The 21,407-nt window shown below is 45.1% G+C and overlaps 1 protein-coding gene across 2 annotated transcripts in view; it reads left to right on the plus strand.

The window, feature by feature from the left end:
• PAK6 (p21 (RAC1) activated kinase 6) overlaps positions 1-21,407 on the plus strand; it is a 56,543-nt gene that overhangs the window by 18,557 nt on the left and 16,579 nt on the right. The window contains exons 1-2 of one of the 2 annotated variants that reach the window (XM_034769020.1): positions 6,250-7,124; positions 8,248-8,321. The gene's annotated coding sequence lies outside the window, so the exon portion shown is untranslated. Of the gene's footprint in view, positions 1-6,249; positions 7,125-8,247; positions 8,322-21,407 lie in introns of those variants that run through there. The other variant, XM_034769021.1, reaches the window with a different exon arrangement.

Below are 21,407 nucleotides of genomic sequence, written 5' to 3' on the forward strand. Positions count from 1 at the left end.
AGCAACCAAGAAATAAGGTTTAAGTAGAAGTTGAAGCTGGAGGTAGAATAATAAAACTAGCATGTTATAGCTATTAGCAGACGGTTACCATTTTGCTGGCTAATAAAGTAGATAGATTATACTGTATCTGAATTTGGTTAATATGTCTACTTCAGATGATTGACCTAGAATAGATGTTCTGAACAGAGGTTATTATAATCTATGTCCCTGTTTCCTCTGCAAAAGATTTCAGTCTGTACTTCTGTAGCATCTTTAAGGATCTCAAAGCACTTCAAGAAACATGAATTCAGCATGAATTAACATGAAGTCTAGTATCTGGATGAGGTAGGTGTTAATAGAATCATTTTACAGATCTGCACACTAGAGTAGAAGGGATTTGCCCAAGGTGGCACAATGAGACTATGGGAGAGCTAGAACGTTCTGACCTTTGGTTGTAACTTTGGCAGTGAAGGGATGATTTACCTTGGAGGAAGCATCAGATGTGCCTTTAGTGTAACTCCTGCCACCCATATCTGGCGGGTAAGGCAGCATTGATGTGGTTAGACCTATGGAACATTTTTGGGACTAAACTTTACATTATTTCTATTGCAATTCAACCAGCCTGTGAGTTTATTTTAAGGAACAAGATGTTGAACGAGTGCATAGAAGTGATTTAGAACCAAACGGGGGCAATATTATGTACAGGGACCATTTGCTGAGCCACTGGAATTTTACCAAAAGCAAAATGCCATGTATGCTGCCCTAGTGATGGTCTCAAGCTTTTGCTTGAGTGTCATGTCCAGGCTGGATGGAGTTACAGCTCTAAAGTGAAGCTGGTTACTTTCTTGTCCCTTCTGAAGCAAATCTGTCTCCTTATCTAAATGCTTTGTGCTCCTGATGGGGGTCCTGCTGTATCAGTACAAGGGCCCAAACCTGAATAACTCTCAGTAGTCAGGGTTGCAGCTCCTCTGTAAATAACCTTGGGGGGCCCCAGACTGTGAGACCGCTGAATGTGGATGCATTGTGGTCTCCAGACAGAACTCAGTTCTCCAACAGGGATGAGCAAACTCTGCTAGACTAAACCAACCCCCATCCTTACACCCTTCTGCATTTCAAGGAATGGAAGCAGGATTAAAGTGTAAACTCTTAGCGACAGTCCCTGCCTTGTTCTATGTGTTTGTACTGCACCTAGCACAAATAGGGCCCTGTCCTGCTTGGGACTCCAGGGCACTACAGTAATACAAATAGTAATAAGATGTGGATGGTCTTGCTTAGCTAGATGCAGGTGCTGAAATAGAGGCTGTTCTTACACTATTCCTAGCTAGAACTGATAGCAAATGTGCAAAAAATAATATAATTAAGTAAAATAAATGCGAACACTGTGAGAGTCTCTTCTTGTGAGATTCCCTGCCAGTTGTACAGACTCAAGGACTGCATGGTTCAGATAAGCCTTGGGTAAGCACCTAAACTTTGGAGTGCTTATCTAAATTGCACCTGAGCGCCAAACCTGCTGCTGGATTGCCCTCTCCCAGTCTCCAGCACATATCTGTCTAATGGGGGCTTGCTCCAATAGAAAGGTCCTTGAGTCTGATCCACTGAAGATGAGAGTGTGGGGGTGGCAGCAGGTGGTGAGTACTGGTGCTGGTTTTTGTGCTGGGCTAAGCAGGGAGAAAGAGAGACAGGAGACCCGCAGCGTCCGATTGAAATAAGGCAACGAGTTTATCCCTTTTGGAGACATGGTGTGAGGTGGTTCAAATAATTTGCTGTATTTATAAATCAAATAACCAGGCTGAGCCAGTGAGGGTAACCAGTACACTCTGCAGTCTTTCTTGTTCCCCAGTTATGGCTGCCCTAGGGGAGGCAGTCCTGGGGTTGGGAGAAGCAGTCTGAAAGAGCAACATGCAGTTCAGCAACTGTGGCAAGAGTGATCTCTTATTTTTTTTTCTTGTGTAGTTCTCCCCAAGAAGCAGTTGGCTGGGGAGCAGCAGCACGGTGTTGGAAAGAGGCACGGGACAAATTGTAATTGGAGGGAAAATCTAGAGAGCTTCGATTCAAGGGAAAGTCTATATTTTCAAAAGTGCACAGGATGCTAGGAATCCAAGTCTTACCTAAAAATCCTGGGAAATGTCCTAGTCTTCATCAGGGGCGCCACTTCAGATTTTGGTGGGGGGAGGGGGCAACTTTAACCATGATTCCAGGGGCTACTTGAAAACTCTAGTTTTTTGGCATTTAACATAGCAATTAGCCTACAGGCGCATTGTATCTAATTCCTATATAAAAGAAAGAAAATTAAATAAATATTAGACCCACTCAGCTCCAATACTAGCATGTTCTGACATCTTGTGGCAAGTCACTTAAGGGACATTGGTTAGGTTTAAAATTTTATGTTTTAGTAAGTATATTTTTACTTTGCTTCTAACGCTGCGGCGCGAGAGACTCCATCAGGACTCCTGGGCTCTAGGAGAGGAGAGGGTTCCTAGTGGGTTATAGTGGGGGGGTTCTATATAAGAACATCAGAATGGCCATACTGGGTAAGACCAATGGTCCACCTAGCCCAGTATCCTGTCTTTCAACAGTGGCCAATACCAGGTGCTTCAGAGGGAATGACTAGAACAGGCAATCATCAAGTGATCTGTCCCCTGTCACCCACTCCCAGCTTCTAGCAAACCGAGACTAGGGGCATGCAGAATATGGTGTTAGATCCCTGCCCATCCTGGCTAATAGCCATTGATGGACCTATCCTCCATGAACTTATCTAGCTCTTTTATTGGAACCCTGTTATAGTTTTGGCCTTCACAACATCCGCTGGCAAAGAGTTCCACAGGTTAACTGTGAAGAAATACTTTCTTTTGTTTGTTTTAAATCTGCTGCCTATTAATTTCATTGGGTGACCCCTAGTTCTTGTGTTATGTGACGGAGTAAATAACATTTCCTTATTCAATTTTTCCACACCTTTCATGATTTTATAGACCTCTATCATATCCCCCCTTTGTCATCTCTTTTCCAAGCTGAAAAGTCCCAGTCTTTTTAATCTCTCCTCATATGGTAGGTGTTCCAGACCCCTAATAATTTCTGTTGCCCTTCTCTGTACCTTTTCCAAATCCAGTATATCTTTTTTGAGATGGGGTGACTCAAATCTGCATGCAGTATTCAATATGTGGGGGTACCATGGATTTATATAGAGGCAATTTGATATTTTCTGTTTTATTATCTATCCCTTTCCTAATGATTCCCAATATTCTCTTAGCTTTTTTGGTTATCACTGCACATTGAGTGGATGATTTCAGAGAACTGTCCACAATGACTCCAAGATCTCTTTCTTGATGGGTAACAGCTAATTTAGACCCCATCATTTTGTATGCATAGTTGGGATTATATTTTGCCATCTGCATTACTTTGCATTTATCAACATTGAATTTCATCTGCCATTGTGTTGCCCGGTCATCCAATTTTGTGAGATCCCTTTGTAACCCTTTTCAGTCTGCTTTGGACTTAACCAGCTTGAGTAATTTTGTATCATCTGCAAATTTTGCCACCTCACTGTTTATCCCTTTTTCGAGATCATTTATGAATATGGTGAACAGCACTAATCCCAGTACAGAGTCCTGTGGGATACCACTATTTACCTCTCTCCACTCTCACCATTTATTCCTACCCTTTGTTTCCTATCTTTTAACTGGAGTGGTTGGCAGTGCTTTCAGGATCATCTAAGGAGCCTTAATTTAATGAAAAAGCTTTTGTTATCTTAATCACCCTGCTTCTGTTTATAAACAAACTCCCTGCCCCCAAGGTGGAAGCTGGGAGTAGTACAGAATTCTTCACATATCACACTCAAGATGTGTGGCAATTAAGAGCACCGGCTGGGGTAGGGCATGCACTGTGAGGAGACCCCAGGTACAAAACTCAGAGGGGGGCTAGAGCCCCCTCCTCACCCATCCTGAATGACCCTACAGGTCTTCATTTAAGATCCCAGACTGCTAAGGTTCACTTCAGGCTTCAAGCTGCTCTGGCTCCAGGCCTGCTGACAGGGGAGGGCAAAGGGGTGACTGACCTTGCTCCGCGCTGCTCCTGGAAGCGGCTGGCATATCCCTGTGGCCTCTGGGGAGAGGGTCTCCATGCGCTGCCCCCGCCCTGAGCACTGACTCCGCAGCTCCCATTGGCCAGGAACTGTGGCCAATGGGAGCTGTGGGGGCAGTGCCTGCAGGCAGAAGTGTGCAGAGACCCTCTGGGCCCCCCGCCTAGGAGCCGCTGCCGGAGGGGTGTGCTGGTTGCTTTCAGGAGCCACGTGAGGTAAGCGCCGACCCCCTGACCCCCTCCTGCACCCCAACCTCCTGCCCCAACCTAGACCCGCATCCAAACTCCCTCCCAGAGTCTGCACCCTGCACCCCATCCCACACCCAAACTCCCCCCCCCCAGAGCCCACACCCCTCACTCCCTCCCACACCCAAAATCCCTCCCAGAGCCTGACCCCTCACCCGCTCCTGCACTCCAACCCTCTGCCCCAGCCTGGTGAAAGTGAATGAGGGTGGGGGCGAGTGAGCAACGGAGGAGGGAGGGGAGGATGGAGTGAGCAGGGGGTGGGGCCTCAGAGAAGGGGCAGGACGGGGCGTGGTCTCAGGGAAGGGTCGGGGCCAGGCCGGGGCGGGGTTTGCACGATTAGACAGTTGGCAACGGTACTGGGTAGGCATGTGGAAGCCCTGGCTGTGCGGGAAGAGCGCACCCAGCAGCGCAGCCAGCAGCTCTCTGGGCACCAGCCAATGCAGGCGCAGCATCGCCCAAATGTCAGGCAGACCGTGTCTGCGCGGGCGCGGCTTGTGCGTGCGTGGGGGCCCACTGACTGTTCTGTCCTGAGGCCCGGAATTGCTGTCGGCAGGCCTTTTCTGGCTCCATCCAAAGTCCTCATTCTGGCAAGTAAAGCCAGGCCCTTCTAACTGTGGCAAAGCCTGTCTCCATGACTAGGATGTGCCTCTTGTTTTAGAGGGCTTTGTGCGATGCTCCCAAACACTTAAAGCCATGGAGGACCATTCTTGTGTAGATTTAAAGGCCGTCCCAAACCTGGGTGACTCCCTGTACAGTATAAGTGATATTTCTTTGTGTTGCTCCCCCCAAACTTATCCATATAGACCGACCCTCACGGCCTGGCACAGTGGAAATGTATGGAAGTAGCAGTTGCTAATGACAATATGCAAGAGTGTAACACACATCTCAGCAGCAGGCACATCCCTTGCCAACCTGGCAAACCAGGGCTCATGCTCTGATCTTCCACATGGCAGCACTTTGCAGCTCAAATTGCAGTCTTCTGAAGGGAGAGCTGCTGGGAGGCTAATGCTGGCCCTTCTCTCTTCTGAGCACTGTTTGGTGTTTGCCATCACTAATAAAAATGTCTCCTTTTTTGGTTACAACTGCTCATGGGACGCCAACTTTACATGTCCCAATAGGAGCAGGCAGGCCAATCCCCAGATAGAAAGGGTCTTGGCTAACTTTACTTCCTAGATACCAGAGAGGCTGCTGTAGAGAACCAGTAGGAAATCTCCTTGGCAGGCCTCATCAGACAAGGACCTGTAGAATAATGCAGGAGCGCTCTCCTGTCGGCATAGAGCATCTTTACCAGACATGCTGCAGCGGCACAGCTACATTGGTGCAGCTGCGCCAATGTAGCGCTTCTAGTGTAGACCTGCCCTCAGTATTATTATCATGATTCTCTGTATTACAGTAGTTCCTATAGATCCCAGCTGAGACCCTGGCCCATTGTGCTGGGCACTGTACATACACATAGTAAAAGACACCCTGTCCTGAAGAGCTTGTAATTTAAATAGACAAGAGAAGTAGTGGGAGGGGAAACTGAGGCACTTGGAGGTGAAGTGACTTACCCGAGGTTACACAGAAAGTCAGTGGCAGGGTGAGGATTAGGACCCAGGTCTCCTGAGTCCCACTTCTCTGCCCCCTCCACTGGGCCATAATGTCTGTCTGTGGTGCCCATGTCAGTTTAATTGATCAGGGTTACTTACATCATGGATTTTTTATTTATTTAATACCATGTTGGCAACCCCCCCCCGTTCCCCCACACACACACACACAAACAAAAGGGAGTAAATTACACGGTGTGGGGTGGAGGTATTTTTATCTTTGCTCTTTGGACCTAATCATCTTGGTGTTAGACTGGCATTGTTTGCAATAGACTGTTGCAATAAGGCAAGAATCCCCTTTGTTTGCTCTAGGGAAAGAGCTATTGATGGCTTTGGCAGACATGAACTCTGACCTCCTCCTGTTCCTCATCCACGTTCCACCTCTTCCCATCCCCCGCTGCTGACTGAAGTTCCAGCAGACAGAAGTCACTGATGCAGAAATGTATATTTCCAGGAGTCAATAAGCTCCGAGCTACAGCACAATTGGAGCAAGAGGATTATGGGGTGATACTAGACAGTAAACCACACAGCACTGACTCATAGCAAGCTACAGAGGAAAAGTATTGGCACCAGGTCATGTGCTGCACATCTGCAATGCAAATTAATTATCATCTATCCAGACATATATCAAATGATCAAAGCTCCCGCTGCCAGGAATGACTAGGAATTTGTGGCAGATCCTGAAATTCACAACACAGCAGGAGATGTCGGGATTCATTAGGAACTGCAGCAGCTCTAGGCCCCAAGGCAGTGGAAACGAGAGAAGCGCGGTAACGAGCAAGTCGGAGCATTAATAGGTCAGCCAATGAGGAGGGGTGCAAGGTGGCGACCTTGCAGAGGCTCTTGTCTGAGACCCAGCAAACCTCATTGCTCTGGTGCAACTCTGAGCACCTTTTCTCTCCTGTCCCTTCCAGAGTCCAAAGGGAGATGGTGATGATGAGGAGGAAGGAGGATCCCATGAGGCCCCAGTGTCAGCATTCATCATGCTCTTTGCAGTGAGAGCCTGAGACTTTCCAGCGCTGAACATTTCTGTGTCTCATCTACAACCACACCCTGAAATCAAATTCACAGCCAGGTGAACCAGGCACTGTACAAACATGTCAGAGCTGCCTCCGCCCCCTTCTCTCCCGCTCTCTCTTGCCTTCTCCTTTCTCTCTCAAGTTTCTCGGAGAGTCAACGGATTCCAGCGTGAGAATATTTTCACCTCACCACTGGTTCTGGAGCAGTGAGAAATCTGGGGTAAGCTTCAGATCGCAGGTCTGGGGACGGTCACTGGGTTTGCTTTCTGAATTTAAAACAACAACCTTCTAATGGCTGCTGTTTTGTGTGGTTTGTTTCCTCTGTTTACAGAGGACTAGGTTTGTCAGTTTAAACTAACGTCTCAGCTCTCCTGTGGCTGTGCTTCTATGGGTTAACCCCTTCTCTTCGGAGCTGCATTTTCAATCTTAGCAGTGCCAGGAATGCATATGCTGAGCTCGTGTGTGTTGGCAGTACCACTTTACGGCAATGTGAGAGGGAAGCAATTTGCGGGTTGTGGAGCATTTTCCTTCAGGTCTGGTTCTGGAAGGGAAAGAAAACTGAGAGCTGGACTGCTCTGGAAAGAAATTTACTCCATCTTTGCTCCTACAGCCCAGCGACACCATCCACCAATCAGCTTTGCTGGATGGCAGTGGTAGTTTCCCTGCAGCCCTTTCTCTCTTCTCATGCGGAATTGTCCTCTACTGGCGTTTGCACAGTGGGACAGTCAGTGAGATCTCCTTTCTTTCACCACCCTGTCCCCTTTAGACAAGCAAGAATGTGTGTCTCTTATGGGGATGTGGCAATTGGGACCTGTTAGTGTAAGCTGTCAACAATGTGGAGTGTGGAATGAAAATGCCTTGCTTGTCTTGGCAGTTGGCGAAGAAGGTTAAAGTCACCCCTGATGATGCTTGGGAAAGCAGACAGCCCATGTCAGGAACATGCCTGCTTGCTGTCTGTTTGCAAGATGTAGCAATATCTCCAGGGAGCCCCCTTATATCTGCAGGGACCCTCACCATACCTATCAAAGATACTTATTGATTCACCAGCTAAAACCCCTCATGCCCATATCCCTGGATTTCTCCCTTGCTATGTCAGCTAAGACCCTTTCAGCACAGCTACTGACATATCGTGTCGTAACACTGTGTATATCTGAAGTATCAGGGAACTGGCTAACTTCATACTATTTGAAAACCATTTGTCAAATTACATTGGCAATGTACACACAATCTCTTTTAACTAAGTGATCTCTCTCACACACACACACACACTATACGGAAAAGGTAGGTCTGTGTAGCAATTGTCCAGTAATATTTACTGATCCATTTGTCCTCTTGTTTGCCAGGATATTAATGACTTAATGTACTGGAGAACCGAACAGTGAAGTAGTCTGAGAAGAAGAAGAGAAGCACATAGCTGGTGAGTGAATACTCAAAGGTGGGGCTTGGGAATATGTACAAAACGAGGCATTTGCTGAAAAGATCAATAGCCAATCCCCCTTTCTGAAGACCATCCATAAGACAATGCCCAGTGCAGCTGAATCCCTAAATTGCTGCTTGTGAAAGGGGTGCTGCTATCCTGGCATTGTATAACTTCTCTCTCCCCTAAGCAGTCTAGTTATTAACATGTGATAAGGCTGTGCATTGATGCTCACATTGTGCAGCACATTGATATGTATGAACAATGGCTTATAAATAAGCTAACAGTAAATAGAGGTGGTCAACTAGTATAAAGACCTGTTTGTGAAATTAGCAGCTGGGCTTCAAAGCAGCCTGTGAGTGCCCCTCTGTGGTGTGCTGCCTGTGAACATTCATGTGAACAAAATTTTTTGTGTAAGAATATTCATGAGAGAGAATTTGGGGCCCAGCAGGTGAGATTCAGTTAACTGAGAAACAAAATTTGTTTTATGACTAAAATTCCTTCCAGAGGAAAGTGTACGTACTTCGTAAAAGTCCAGCCATCCTATCATGGAGCAGAAACAATAGCATGTGAGCTGGGTGACCAGTCCCAAACGTCAAATAACGAATTCTGAGTATCAGTACCTAAATGGATATTTGCTGTGAACAGTTTGTGAACAACCCACAGGTCAAACATCTTTGTCAAAACTATTTGATGTGTTCATAAAAATCACAATCTGTTCAAAGACAATTCATGAGCAGAGAGAAAGGGCTAAATATGTTGAGTAAACTGTTTGAAACAATTAGACAGATTAGCTCTAATTGTAAGTAAAAATGCATTTAACTACATACATCCCATTCCCCTGGATCATACAGTATTTTATTTTCAAACCTACACTACATTATTTTTGCTCCTGATAATCAAGGTTTATCTAATCTAATCTATCTATCTATCTATCTTTGTAGAAGGATGGTATCTAAGGCCCCATGTCACCTCCTTGGTCTGGAGAGTCCAGTTAACACTCCTCTTCAGTCAGTGACAGAATCTCCGGAGGTTAACATAAGATGCTACCCTCCTCAGCCCCAGGGGTTAGAGGAGAGCACATTTATCATCACAGCAATCTCAGACCATGTCAGATCAGGATCTAAACTATGGGACCAATTCTCCACTCTATCACATCACTTTTGCTCCTGTGTATCTCTGTTGACATGAATGGGTTATATCAATGTTGTAAACATTTGTTAACCTTTATGCTGAAATGTTTCCAGTTAATATTGGGTTGTTAAACATAAGGGTCCAAGAAAACCCAACTTGGTTTTCAGATTCAAGCTTCTAGGTTGGTTGCAGAACAACTGTTTAGTAGAGGATCACTAGGCAACACTTTGAATGATACAACCAAACTTTATTAGAAAAATGATTAGTTAAGCAAACAGGCATGTAAATACTACTTACACAAATGCTACTATTATACTCCCAGTCCAAGATGGAATGGTGTGTCAATGGGTGATCAGTCCACTGACAACAGAGTGAAGTACAGCCTTATCGTCCTGGAACCGAATGGTGCCCTTTGGATGTTAACTGGAGCTCTCCCTTGCAATTTAGCAAAACTATTCCTTTTATACTCTAGTATAATACTAATGAACATTAAACTGTCCTTTACCATAACTAGATTTCTTCCACCTTCTTATAGGCTCTTTACACTGCACATTATTTAAATTAACATCTGTACCAATGTCCTTCACATACTAGCAATATAGATAACATTTGAATAAACCATTCACAATTTTCATAAACACTTATTAAAAATGTTGCTTAAACCAGTTATAATCCAAACATCATGGTAACAAAGCCCTGGGTCACGTCCTTGTTAACTCTTACTTTTCCATAATACTCTGTCTCCAACTTATCTTTGCCTTTTCTCACACTAGCAACTTCAGTTTCCCCTACTCCTCTACACTTAGGTTTTGGACTCAAGTTAGCCTAATTTCTACTTACTTCTTAATCCAAACTATCCTATAGTTTACAGTGTAAACCAGGTATAATGGAGGGGAGAATCAGGCCATATCCATTTAACGTGGCTCTTGTATGGTATCTAACGGGCAAACTCAGGTTCCTGGGTGGCAGCGTGTTTGTTGCTGCTACACTGCTGAATTAACCCTTGAGCAGTATTGATATTACTTTTGTTTTTAGATTGATTGCCTTGGCCTTACATAAGAGTCAAACATTAACATAGTTGGATAAAATAAAAATCAGGCTCCTGTTCCCTTCAAAACCTGTTATTAGAAATGTTTCTTAGCCCTATATATGATGCTGCTGTTGCCCTTACAAATCAGAGGCTCCTCCCATTCCCATCCCTTCTACAGTCTGAGAACTGGGTGACAAAATAACTGATACCTGAGAGGAGGTGTGGTCTGACCTGATGTTACTGAATTGTGGTTGCAGGGTCAGTGTACTGTAGTGGATACAGCAGGGGGCCGGGGGTCAGTGAGGGTCTGGGTTCTAAGCTCAGTTTATATGACTCACTGTGTGGTTTGGGTAGGATTGTCAACTTTCTATTCGCACAAAACTGAACACCCTACCTCTGCCACTTCCCTGAGGCCCTGCCCCCCCACTCACCATATTCCCTCTCCCTCAATAGCTCCCTCTCCTCCACCTTCACTCATTTTTACTGAGTGGGGGCAGGGGGGTTGTGGTGCAGGAGGGGGTGAGAGCCTTAACTGTGGGTGTGGGCTCCGGGGTGGGGCCAGAAATGAGGGTTCAGGGTGCAGGATGAGGCTCCGTCCTGGGGCAGGGAGTTGGGGTTTGGGAGGGGGTGAGGGTTCTGGCTGGGGGTCCGGACTCTGGGGTGGGGATGATAGGTTTGGGGTGCAGGAGGGGGCTCCAGGCTGGGGGATGGGGCCAGAGGATTCGGTGTGTGGGAGGGGGCTGCAGGTTGAGGCAGGGGGTTGGGGTGTGGAAGGGGTATGGGCTCCAGCTGGGGGTGAAGGCTCTGGGGTGGGGCTGGGGATGAGGGGTTTGGGGTACAGGAGGGGTCTCCAGGCTGGGGGGTGGAGCAGAGGGATTTGCAGTGCAGGTGGGGGCTATGGGTTGAGCCAGGGAGGCTGGGGTAATCAAGGGGTTGAGGGCTCGGGGATGGGGCCAGGGATGAGAGGTTTGGGGTGAAGGAGGATACTCCAGGTTGTGGGAGGCTCAGGGCTGGGGCAGGGGGTTGGATCTTGGGGTTGGGGCATGGGCAGTTCTCAGTCAGTGGTGCAGCGGGGGGGCTAAGGCAGACTGCCTGCCTGTCCTAGCACCGCACGCGCCCCAGAAGTGGCCAGCAGGTCCGGGTCTTAGGCAGGGGCAGCCAGGAGACTCCACGTGCTGCTCTCGCCTGCAGGCACCACCACCCCTGGGAACCGGCCAATGGGAGTGCAGAGCCAATCCTCAGGGCGGAGGCAGCATGCGGAGCGCATGCCCCTCCTCCCCCCTGCCTAAGAGCGGAGCTTCTGGCCCCTTCTGGGGCACAGCGCGGTGTCAGCCAGGACAGGTAGGGACTAGCCTGCCTTAGCGCGCAGCACCACCGACCGGACTTTTAACGGCCCGGTTGGCGGTGCGGACCGGAGCCGCCAGGGTCCCTTTTCGATGGGGTGTTCCAGTCGAAAACCGGACACCTGGTCACCCTAGGTTTAGGGTAAGTCACTTTACATTTCTGTGCTTCAGTTTCTCCATCTGTAAAATGGGGATAATACAATTGACCAGTCTCACAGGCTGGTGGCAGGTTTAGTGTTTTCATAAAGCACTTTGAGCTGCGTGAGTGCAAAGCAATGGGTTATTACCTACATTATGATAAGTGGGGAATCAACTTGTCTTAATTATTGTTTGGAAGTAGCTAAAATTGTCTCCAAAACCTTGCTAGCCTAGCTGCTGGTGTCGTCATGATCAGGTGGCATGCTCCTGCCATCTCAGCACATTTCCACCACATTGCTAAGGCAAGAATCCTGGGGTCTGAGTCTTCATTGCTCTGCACCTTGTGTGGGCACTTACATCTGGGCACAGTGAGTGTAAAATGCTACCATTTTGATTTGGTACCATTTTTCACCCCCTTTGCACAGATTTAGATGACTTTGCAAGGTGCAGGAAGATGGAGAATCAGGGCTTGGGATCTCTCTGCCCTTATATACCGAGTCCTAAGGAAGGGCAAGCTTAGCAAATGTCTCCACAGTGTCTTGAATTAAGGAGCAGTCTGTTATGATGGCAAGTGGAGAGCATGTGGAAAAACATGATTTTTTAAAAATGAAAACAATCCACCTCCATTTTTGGATGCACCCCAGGGACTCTACAGGTGGTCTGTGTGGTGCCTGGAGTGTCCACTGTAAATGGAATGGGGCTGTGAATGTAGGGCAGTGTCCATCTGTGATTGGAGGCAAATGTAAGTGGTGAGAGAGGTGGCTGAGAGGTGCCCCCCTCTCAGCAGAACCAGATGAGAGTGAGTCCTGTGGATCGATCTCATAACACAAGAACTAGGGGTCACCAAATGAAATTAATAAGCAGCAGGTTTAAAACAAATAAAAGGAAGTATTTCTTCATACAACGCCCAGTCAACCTATGGAACTCCTTGCCAGAGGATGTTGTGAAGGCCAAGACCTTAACAGGGTTCAAAAAATAACTAGATAAATTCATGGAGCTATTAGCCAGAATGGGCAGGGATGGTGTCCCTAGCCTCTGTTTGCCAGAAGCTGGGAATGGGCAACAGGGGATGGATAACTTGATGATTACCTGTTCTGTTCATTCCATCTGGGGCACCTGGCACTGGCCACTGTTGGAAGACAGGATACTGGGCTAGATGGACCTTTGGTCTGACCCAGTAGGGCCATTCTTATGTTCTTATGATCTCTGAGTCTGAGCCTGGGAAAAGCAGTGCTGCTGATGGTGCTACGTTAGTATTTGCTAACCTAATTCTCCAGTAGACCTAATAAGAAGAGCAGAAAGGCTACGTCTACATAGGGATAAAAAAGCTGTGGCTGGTCTGGGTCAGCTGATTGGGCTCACAGGGCTTGGGCTCCGGGGCTAAAAAGTCATTGTGTAGATGCTCAGGCTTAAGCCTGAGCTCTGGAATCCTGCGAGGATTGAGAGTCCCAGAACTCAACTCCAGCCTGAGCCTGAACGTCAACACCGTGATTTGTAGCCCTGCAGCCCAAGCTCTGCAAGCCCGAGTCAGCTGACCTGGGCCAATGCGGGTCTTTTATCCCTGTGTAGGTGTACCCATTGAGGCTACTCTTCTAGATCTTGCAGCTAAAGCACTTGGCAGTGACTCAGGAGATCAAAGTTCAGTTAGTTCCTGGCTCTGCCACAGACTTCCTGTGTGAACTTAAACAAGTCATTTCATCTCTGTGTCTCATCTGTACATGAGGATGATAGTAGTTCCCTTTCTCCCACCTTTTGTCAGTCATATCTATTTAGATTGTAAAATCTCCAGGGCAGAGATTGTGTGTGTGTGTGTGTGTGTGTACAGTGCCCAGCACAATAGTGCTCTGATCTCAGCTGGGACCTCTAGATGCTAATGTGAATAATAATATTGTGAAAACAGATACAGCCTTATTATTTCATAAAGAAAGAAGCTGGCTAACGGTTGGGTTGTGATAGTATTAGCTTCACACAGTGCGAAAGCTCCTTCCTTTAGAAGAGCTTTTATGTCATCAGGTGTGAATTTGGCCCAGGATGTCTAAACCCACCAAGGAGCATGACAATAAATACTATTCACAATAAGCTCAGGAAAGACATATTTATTATGTAGCCTATTTTGCTCTTAACGGACGAGAAAAGAAAAAAGCCAACGATTTAGTTTTATGGTCCTTCCCATCCTTTTGGTAAAAGCCATGCATCAAATATAGGGAGTTTGCATTGCCTTTCTCATCTGTCACAAAATAAACCCAGCAACATAACAAATAAATCTCTCCTAATCTTATTTCTAATGGAATATTAATCTGTATGCCTGGGTATGTGTTCACACAGGATTTAGAGCATTACATTAGTTTGCAGTGCTGTTAGGTTGCATGGTGCACCCATCTTGCCAGACATACAGCTTTATTATCAGAAAATAATGAAGGACTTGAAATACTAAAAGTTATAGTGCAGCAGCAAACGTAATCTCTTCCTTTAGGAAAGAAAAACACCCAAACCAGCATTTCCAAAGCCCAGGGCCTCAGATCAAGGTGCAGAGAGGGATCATGGCAGGACACCGCACTCTCAGATCCCATTTCAAATATAGAATAATAGGCATGTAGGGCGGGAAGTGACCTCGAGAGGTCAAGTCTGGCCTCCTGCCATTAGCCCTCACCTTTTCCCCCTGCACCCACTCTTTACTAGTTGTTATCCCTGGCTTTGTAAAGTTTCATTTAGATTTGAAAACTCTTAGGGAAGGAACCTGACAGTTTTGTTTTGTCTGCAAAGTGCTATGAATGTCTATGATATGGTGTAAATAATGATCATGTCAAAAACCTCAGAACAGTAAACATTAGGATTCTATAGGGCTTGGAAAGCAATAAAATAGTGTGTGTATTATACATACCCAAACACATGGATAATTATCTAGTCCGCCATACTTGAAATGTATTACACTGTTGTGACTTGCATCTCAGTGAGTTTTAATGGGGTTTTCCCTATTGCTTGGGGGGTTCTCTGGGATTCCTTCCTGTGCTCTCTGGCTCCAACTTCAACTCTCCCCACCCTCAGAACACAGTGACCCAGTGAGGCTACTCTTCTAGATCTTGCAGCTAAAGCACTGGGATGTGACTCAGGAGATCAAAGTTCAGTTCAGTTCCTGGCTCTGCCACAGACTTCCTGTGTGAACTTGCAGCCTGGCTGGACTGGACGAACTCCCCCAGCCCCTCTTTGTAGTCCTTCAACACTTTTCAGAGCATCAACTGAGGACACTGGGCTGATATTTTTTCCCAGCCAGTATCTAAGACTGCTGTGCTCTTGGTCCAGGGAGGACATGACCCACCAAGCTTAGGAGCAGAATGGTGATGCCCACAGGGTAGAACTACTCAGCCAGAGTGGTGTTTCAGTTGCCATAAGAAATTGTTTTAAATAAAAAATAATCAAGTAAACCTCAGACACCCTGCTACCTACCTCCCTCACTCACGTTGAGAGAGAGAGTGTGTGTGTGTGTATACACATACGTACACACACAATGACACAATCAGAGCTTATACACCTGCCCTATGCACCAGTGAAACTATAATTATATCAGGGAAGCTGATGAAATAACAAATCCCACGAGCAAATTTGCTTTAGGATCTGAAATACTGTGTGATAACAAAGAACAATTCCTGCTACCATTTACTTCCTTCTTTCTTTTGTCCAGCTGATCATTTTCTATGCCCATTTCTCTGATGTCTCCCAATCACTCCTTCCAACTCTGATTTCCTTTCCTTCTTCCCTAAGTCCCCCTTCCTCTCATCTGAGTCTAACCCTTCTCGCTCCTTGCCCCTCCTTTCCAGCTGATCCCTCCCACTGCTCTGAATCTGCCGTCTTTGGTTTTTCTCCTGCTCGCTAGCAGATGTGACAGCTTTTGGAACTATATTATCTATGAAAAGCTATATCTGGCGTTAAAAAATCTGACGTGGTTTCCCAGGCAGCAGAAATGGATCATTGAGAGAATTTCAATCTCCAGCTGCTTTTGTCTCAGGGTAGTGACTTTTATTATTTATGTTTATGACATTTCTTACAGTATGGCTGTCAGCCATGAGTGAAAAGACTAGGGTTTAGTAGGTTACTATGGTGTCGGTGTCACAGGATATGTATGACAGATTAAGGGGATGTTGTCTAATAGTTTAAGGCTTAAGTGTAGATTTTGTATTTATTTACAAAATCTAAGTCTTATATGATAAAAATATTCTTATTAATTTGTTTTTGGATAACAAAGGGCAAGTTTTAGTTTTTCTTATTTAAACATTCTCCTGTTGGAAACTCAAATATTATAGCCAATGCAGGAGAACCACAAGAGTAATTGACCACTCTCATTTCACTATCCAAGCTGAGTGAAATGCAAAACCTAAAGGATTATTAAAGCTGATGGGATTTTAAATACCTATTTTTAGTATAGGATTTTTTTATCCTCACAGTGTCCTTTAAACTACAACCACCTGTCCAATATCAGACTGTATTTATAATCAAAGCAATTAATGTAAAGCAAATGTCATTGGAAACCCCAAGGTGTACAGGGTTGGATGCATTTTATCATTATAATACTCATACTACTAGCCAAAAAGACACAAAGGCCAAATTTTCAGCCAGCTGCTGTAAATGTGACCATGAACTTAATGGATACATATTTCTGCATATGTGAACCATACTTTTGTGTATACGGATGGGGTAAGTGCTTTCTAAATGGTGATTTGAAGGCACAATTATCTAATGTGAATGCACCTATGTTTTGTATATGTGCATGCAAAGTTATATGCTGAGGTAGATCTACTTTTGAAGCCTGGTTGAAAATTTGGCCCCGAATGGAAAATTGAACATTTTAATTCAGTAATTTGCATATAAATCCAATCATACTGAATCATAAAGGGATACTACTAGTTATTATTTATGGATTTATTTTTACAGCACCCCAAAGTGTGTTAGGGGCTTTACAAAACAAATAGAAAGTCATCCGTCCCTGCCCTATAGATCTTACAGTATAATTAGGGCCCTACCAAATTCATGGCCCATTTTGGTCAATTTCACCATCATAGGATTTTAAAAATCATAAAATTCATGATTTCAGCTATTTAAATCTGAAATTTCACAGTGTTGTAATTGTAGGGGGCCTGACCCAGAAAGGAGTTGTGGGGGCATTGCAAGATTATTGTAGGAGGAAAAGGGGTTGCAGTACTGCTACCCTTACATCTGCACTGCTGCTGGCAGCAGCGCTGCCTTCAGAGCAGTGCAGGCTGCTGGAGCGTGGTGGCGGCTGCTGGCTGGAAGCCCGGCTCTGAAGGCAGAGCCACCGCCAGCAGCAGCACAGAAGTAAGGATGACATGGTATGGTATTGCCACCGTTACATCTGCACTGCTGCCTGCAGAGCTGTGCCCTCAGTCAGCAGCTGCCACTCTGCGGCTGCTCAGGTCTGAAGGCAGCAGCACAGAAGTAAAGGGTGGCATGGTTTGGTATTGCCACCCTTACTTCTGTGCTGTTGCTGGCAGGGTGCTGCCTTCAGAGCTGAGTGCCTGGCGAACAGCTGCCACTGTCCAGCTGTGCAGCTCTGAAGGCAGTGTAAAAGTAAGGGTGGCAATATTGAAACCCCCCTAAAATAACCTTGTGACCCCCCTGCAATTCCCTTTTGGGTCAGGACTCCCAATTTGAGAAACGCTGGTCTCCCCTGTGAAATCTGTATAGTATAGGGTAAAAGCACACAACAGGCCAGATTTCATGGTCCATGACACGCTTTTCATGGCTGTGAATTTAGTAGGCCCCCTAAGTATAATTATGGATGGGATGCAATGAAGGAGGTTACAAAGAGTAGGGAGGAGGTGGATGAGGAAGAACAAGGATTAAAACAATAAGATCACTTGGCTACTCAGTTTAGGAATGTTTCCATCCTCATGGCTCAGTGAAGAGGTTTTAATTAATAATTATTGACACACTTCTTGTCCTGGCAGAGAGTTGAGATGTACAGCATTTTATCCAGTGCTTCCCACTTCCTGATCTATGTCAGATGCTGTGGAGCCTCTCTAGTAGCCCCACCTGTCCTTTGAACAGTGCCAAAAGGAGTAGCTAGCAGGTCACATCCCTTTCCAAGGAAATCTTCTGCAGTTCTTCTCCTCCAACAATTGTCTCCATGATTATTATCTGAATTGCAGTAGTATTTAGACGCCCCAGTCAGGACCAGGACCCCACTGTTCTGGGCTCTATACAGATACAGAACAAAGACGAGCACTGCCCCAGTGAGCCCACCATTAGAGCATATGTGCCCTGGGTGCCATTGGAACCACCTCCAAAGCAAAGACCGTTCTGGCAGTGCACCCTCTCAGGGCTTGTCTTCACTACCCGCCTGGATCGGCGGGTAGAAATCGATCTCTCGGGGATCGAATTATCGCGTCTCGTCGGGACGCGACAATTGATCCCTGAATCGACACACATACTCCACCAGCGCAGGTAGGAGTAAGCGCCGTCGACGGGGGAGCCGCGGCGGTCGATTTGCTGCTGTCCTCACAGCGGGGTAAGTCGGCTCGGATACGTCAAATTCAGCTACGCTATTCGCGTAGCTGAATTTGCGTATCTTAAATCAATTCCCCCTCCCCAGTGTAGACCTAGCCTCAGGTGCAGAAGTGAGGCCTCATAGTGCTTCTCTAAATGGGCTTTTATGCCTTTCTCTACATTGTTTCTCTGGTTTTCAGATGGAATAATAAGTCTGGAGTCTCTTGTGAGCATTTTGATGCAGCACAGTAATGCTGTGTTTACACCTGAAAAGTCCGTATAAATGCCCTGCTGTGATATACAATGTAAGGCCCCGATCCTGCAAATGCTTAATGCACATGATTAACTTTACTACCGTAAGTTGATTGATTCCATCCCCTCCCTACTGTTTCAAGGGAACTTTGCATGGTAGTAAAGTTAAGCATGTGCATACGTGTTTGCAGGATCCAGGCCCTAAGGATAGGAAATACAGCAGTATGTTAAATAATCACTTTTTAACCACTGTACACTGCTTTAAACTGTAGTTCTAATTGTAACAATGCGAATTATGTATAGCATTGTATCATTAAGAGAGCATGATATTGAAGTGTATAGCATGTAAGGAAAATATAACCAGAAATGTCTGCTCTCTACTGTGAAACAAATTATTTTCACTATATTCACTGTTGTCTTTGGCCCATGAAATATTTATCCAGCAAAATAACCTAAAGCTGAGGTACTGGGAAGGGAGAATGATTTTTCTGAAGTATAAGAGCTTGGTGAGGGTCCAAAATCTGCTGTTGGATAGAGGAAAAGATCAGGAAGTATCTATGTACACCAGTGGTTCTGTACAGATAATACACTAGTGCATCCAGCATTAATGTAATATTAAGGTTGGGAAATTGAACCGCAAATTTAGGAAAATCCAGAATCTCAACTTTCTCCCACAATGTTAATAATAATATTATTTATTTATTGTAATTCAGTAGCATCTAGGTGCCCGAGTCATGTGCTAGGCACAATACAAACACATAAGTAAAAGATGGTAACTGCCCCATCCTATGTATTTCCTATAAGTATTATCAACAAACAGTAATATATTAAGGTTTAAATTGAACAGGAGAAAGCGATAAAGAAAATTCTACATATGCAACATAATCAACTTCTGGGAATAACTTTAATTAGTAGGACTGCCGTCCTTTTGAGAGCTTGATTTTTCCATCTTAACATAGTATTAGCACTATTTTTTCCTTTTAATTTAGAAAAATGAAGAAAAATAAAATAACTAGATCTGGAGTTCTTTGACTTAGGAAACTGTAAATGTGTGTCAGTTTCTAGAACCCTGCATAAGAATGCAGTGTTCCTTTGCTGAGTCACCCTAACCTCAGGTGTTAATACCTTGAATAAAGGAACAGAGTAATTACTTCTGATTCATGCTTGTTAGCTCTAAATGGGATACAAGAGTGATTGGAGTGTCTTTCTGAGGGAAAAAGGCAGAGGACCAGGACAGAGGAAGTCCTGCAAGGAAACCCTAGGGATAGTGAAGTTTGGGGAGAAAGTTTAGGCTCAAGTTTGTGTTTTGGTAAGTAACCCTCAGGAACTTTGTTGAGGAACCTGGCAGGAACTCCACCCATTTATTATTTGTTCATGACAGAGTCTACTGTGTACTAGGCGTTTTCTAGACATTTAGAAAGTGATGTCCCTGCCCCCAAAGAACTCACAATTTAAGGACAGGTAGCCAAGTAGACAGAGGTTACAGGAAGGGGGACAAAAAACAGGGATTTTCTAGAGTGGAGATTATAAATTGCTTAAGCTAGGGCTGCTTATGCTACAGAGCTTTAGCACTGAACCTGTGCTGAAGCATTTTACCTAGACTGAGCTATCTAAAATGCTAGGCCCCTGCTGGAGGCTTCCCGGCCGTTTCTCTCATCATGACCTTTCACAAGCTGCCATTTCTAATAGTATCATTCTAACAGTGGCATTCTTGACAGTTTGCAATTTTCTTGAACTGGAGATATTTGATTTATGGAATTTACAGACTCAAGCAGTTTTAGGCGGACAGTAAGGTGTCCCTGCTAAACATGCCCTTAAAACCACAAATAGAAAACACTCTAGGTCAGATACATGAAATTGCTGACTTTAAGCATTTATAACTTTGAAACCAAAGAACCCATTTTCCACTAATTTTTTCCAGGTTTGATTAAAATCTCTTCAGCAAGTTTGACTTTGCTAGCTATTTGTATTGAGGTGGTCATGAGCTGCAAGTTTGGGATTCAGCTTTTGAACACCTCAAAGTTCAAAAGTATTGGACTTGTGGCTTTATTCTCAGCCTATTATAAAAGTAGGGACCATTCACAAAAATCAAATCCACCTTTGGATTTAATACCCTACCTTCCCACATCCAAAAAAGCCCTTTTAAAAATACTAATAAAACTGAGCTTTTGGTTCAGGCCTATATCAGCTTTTAAGTTAGCTGCAGATAAAAATGTGGCTCAACCTACATTGCTTAAATGTTCCAAAAAAATTCTCTTTGGCCTTCTCTGCTCTAGGAAGAGTAGGACACATAACTATCTGCCTATGCAGCTCCTCTGGTGATGGCAGTGGTGGCAGCTATAGATAGGGGTCAGGCTCTTTCTCTCTGTTATCTAAGCTTATTCTGAGTAGACTTAAATGAGAAGTGATTAAAAACAGCTATCTACAGTCTCCCCCATTACTCCCAACAGGGTAGCTACATCAGTGGTGATTTATGAATCCTAGTGTAAGCTCAGCTATTTAGGCTAAGACCAAGATTGGAAAAACTCAGGCTAAAAGGAATTTGTATGAGCAATGGAAAAAGAGGGGTTAGATTGTAAATTAGAATGCAGCTATAACTGTAGGTAGGATTGCCAACCCTCCAGGATTATCCTGGAGTTTCTGGGAATTAAAGATTATATCATGTGATGAAACCTCCAGGAATATGTCCAA

This window comes from Trachemys scripta, chromosome 4 (genome assembly GCF_013100865.1).
Source record: "Trachemys scripta elegans isolate TJP31775 chromosome 4, CAS_Tse_1.0, whole genome shotgun sequence".
Lineage (NCBI taxonomy): Eukaryota > Metazoa > Chordata > Testudines > Emydidae > Trachemys > Trachemys scripta.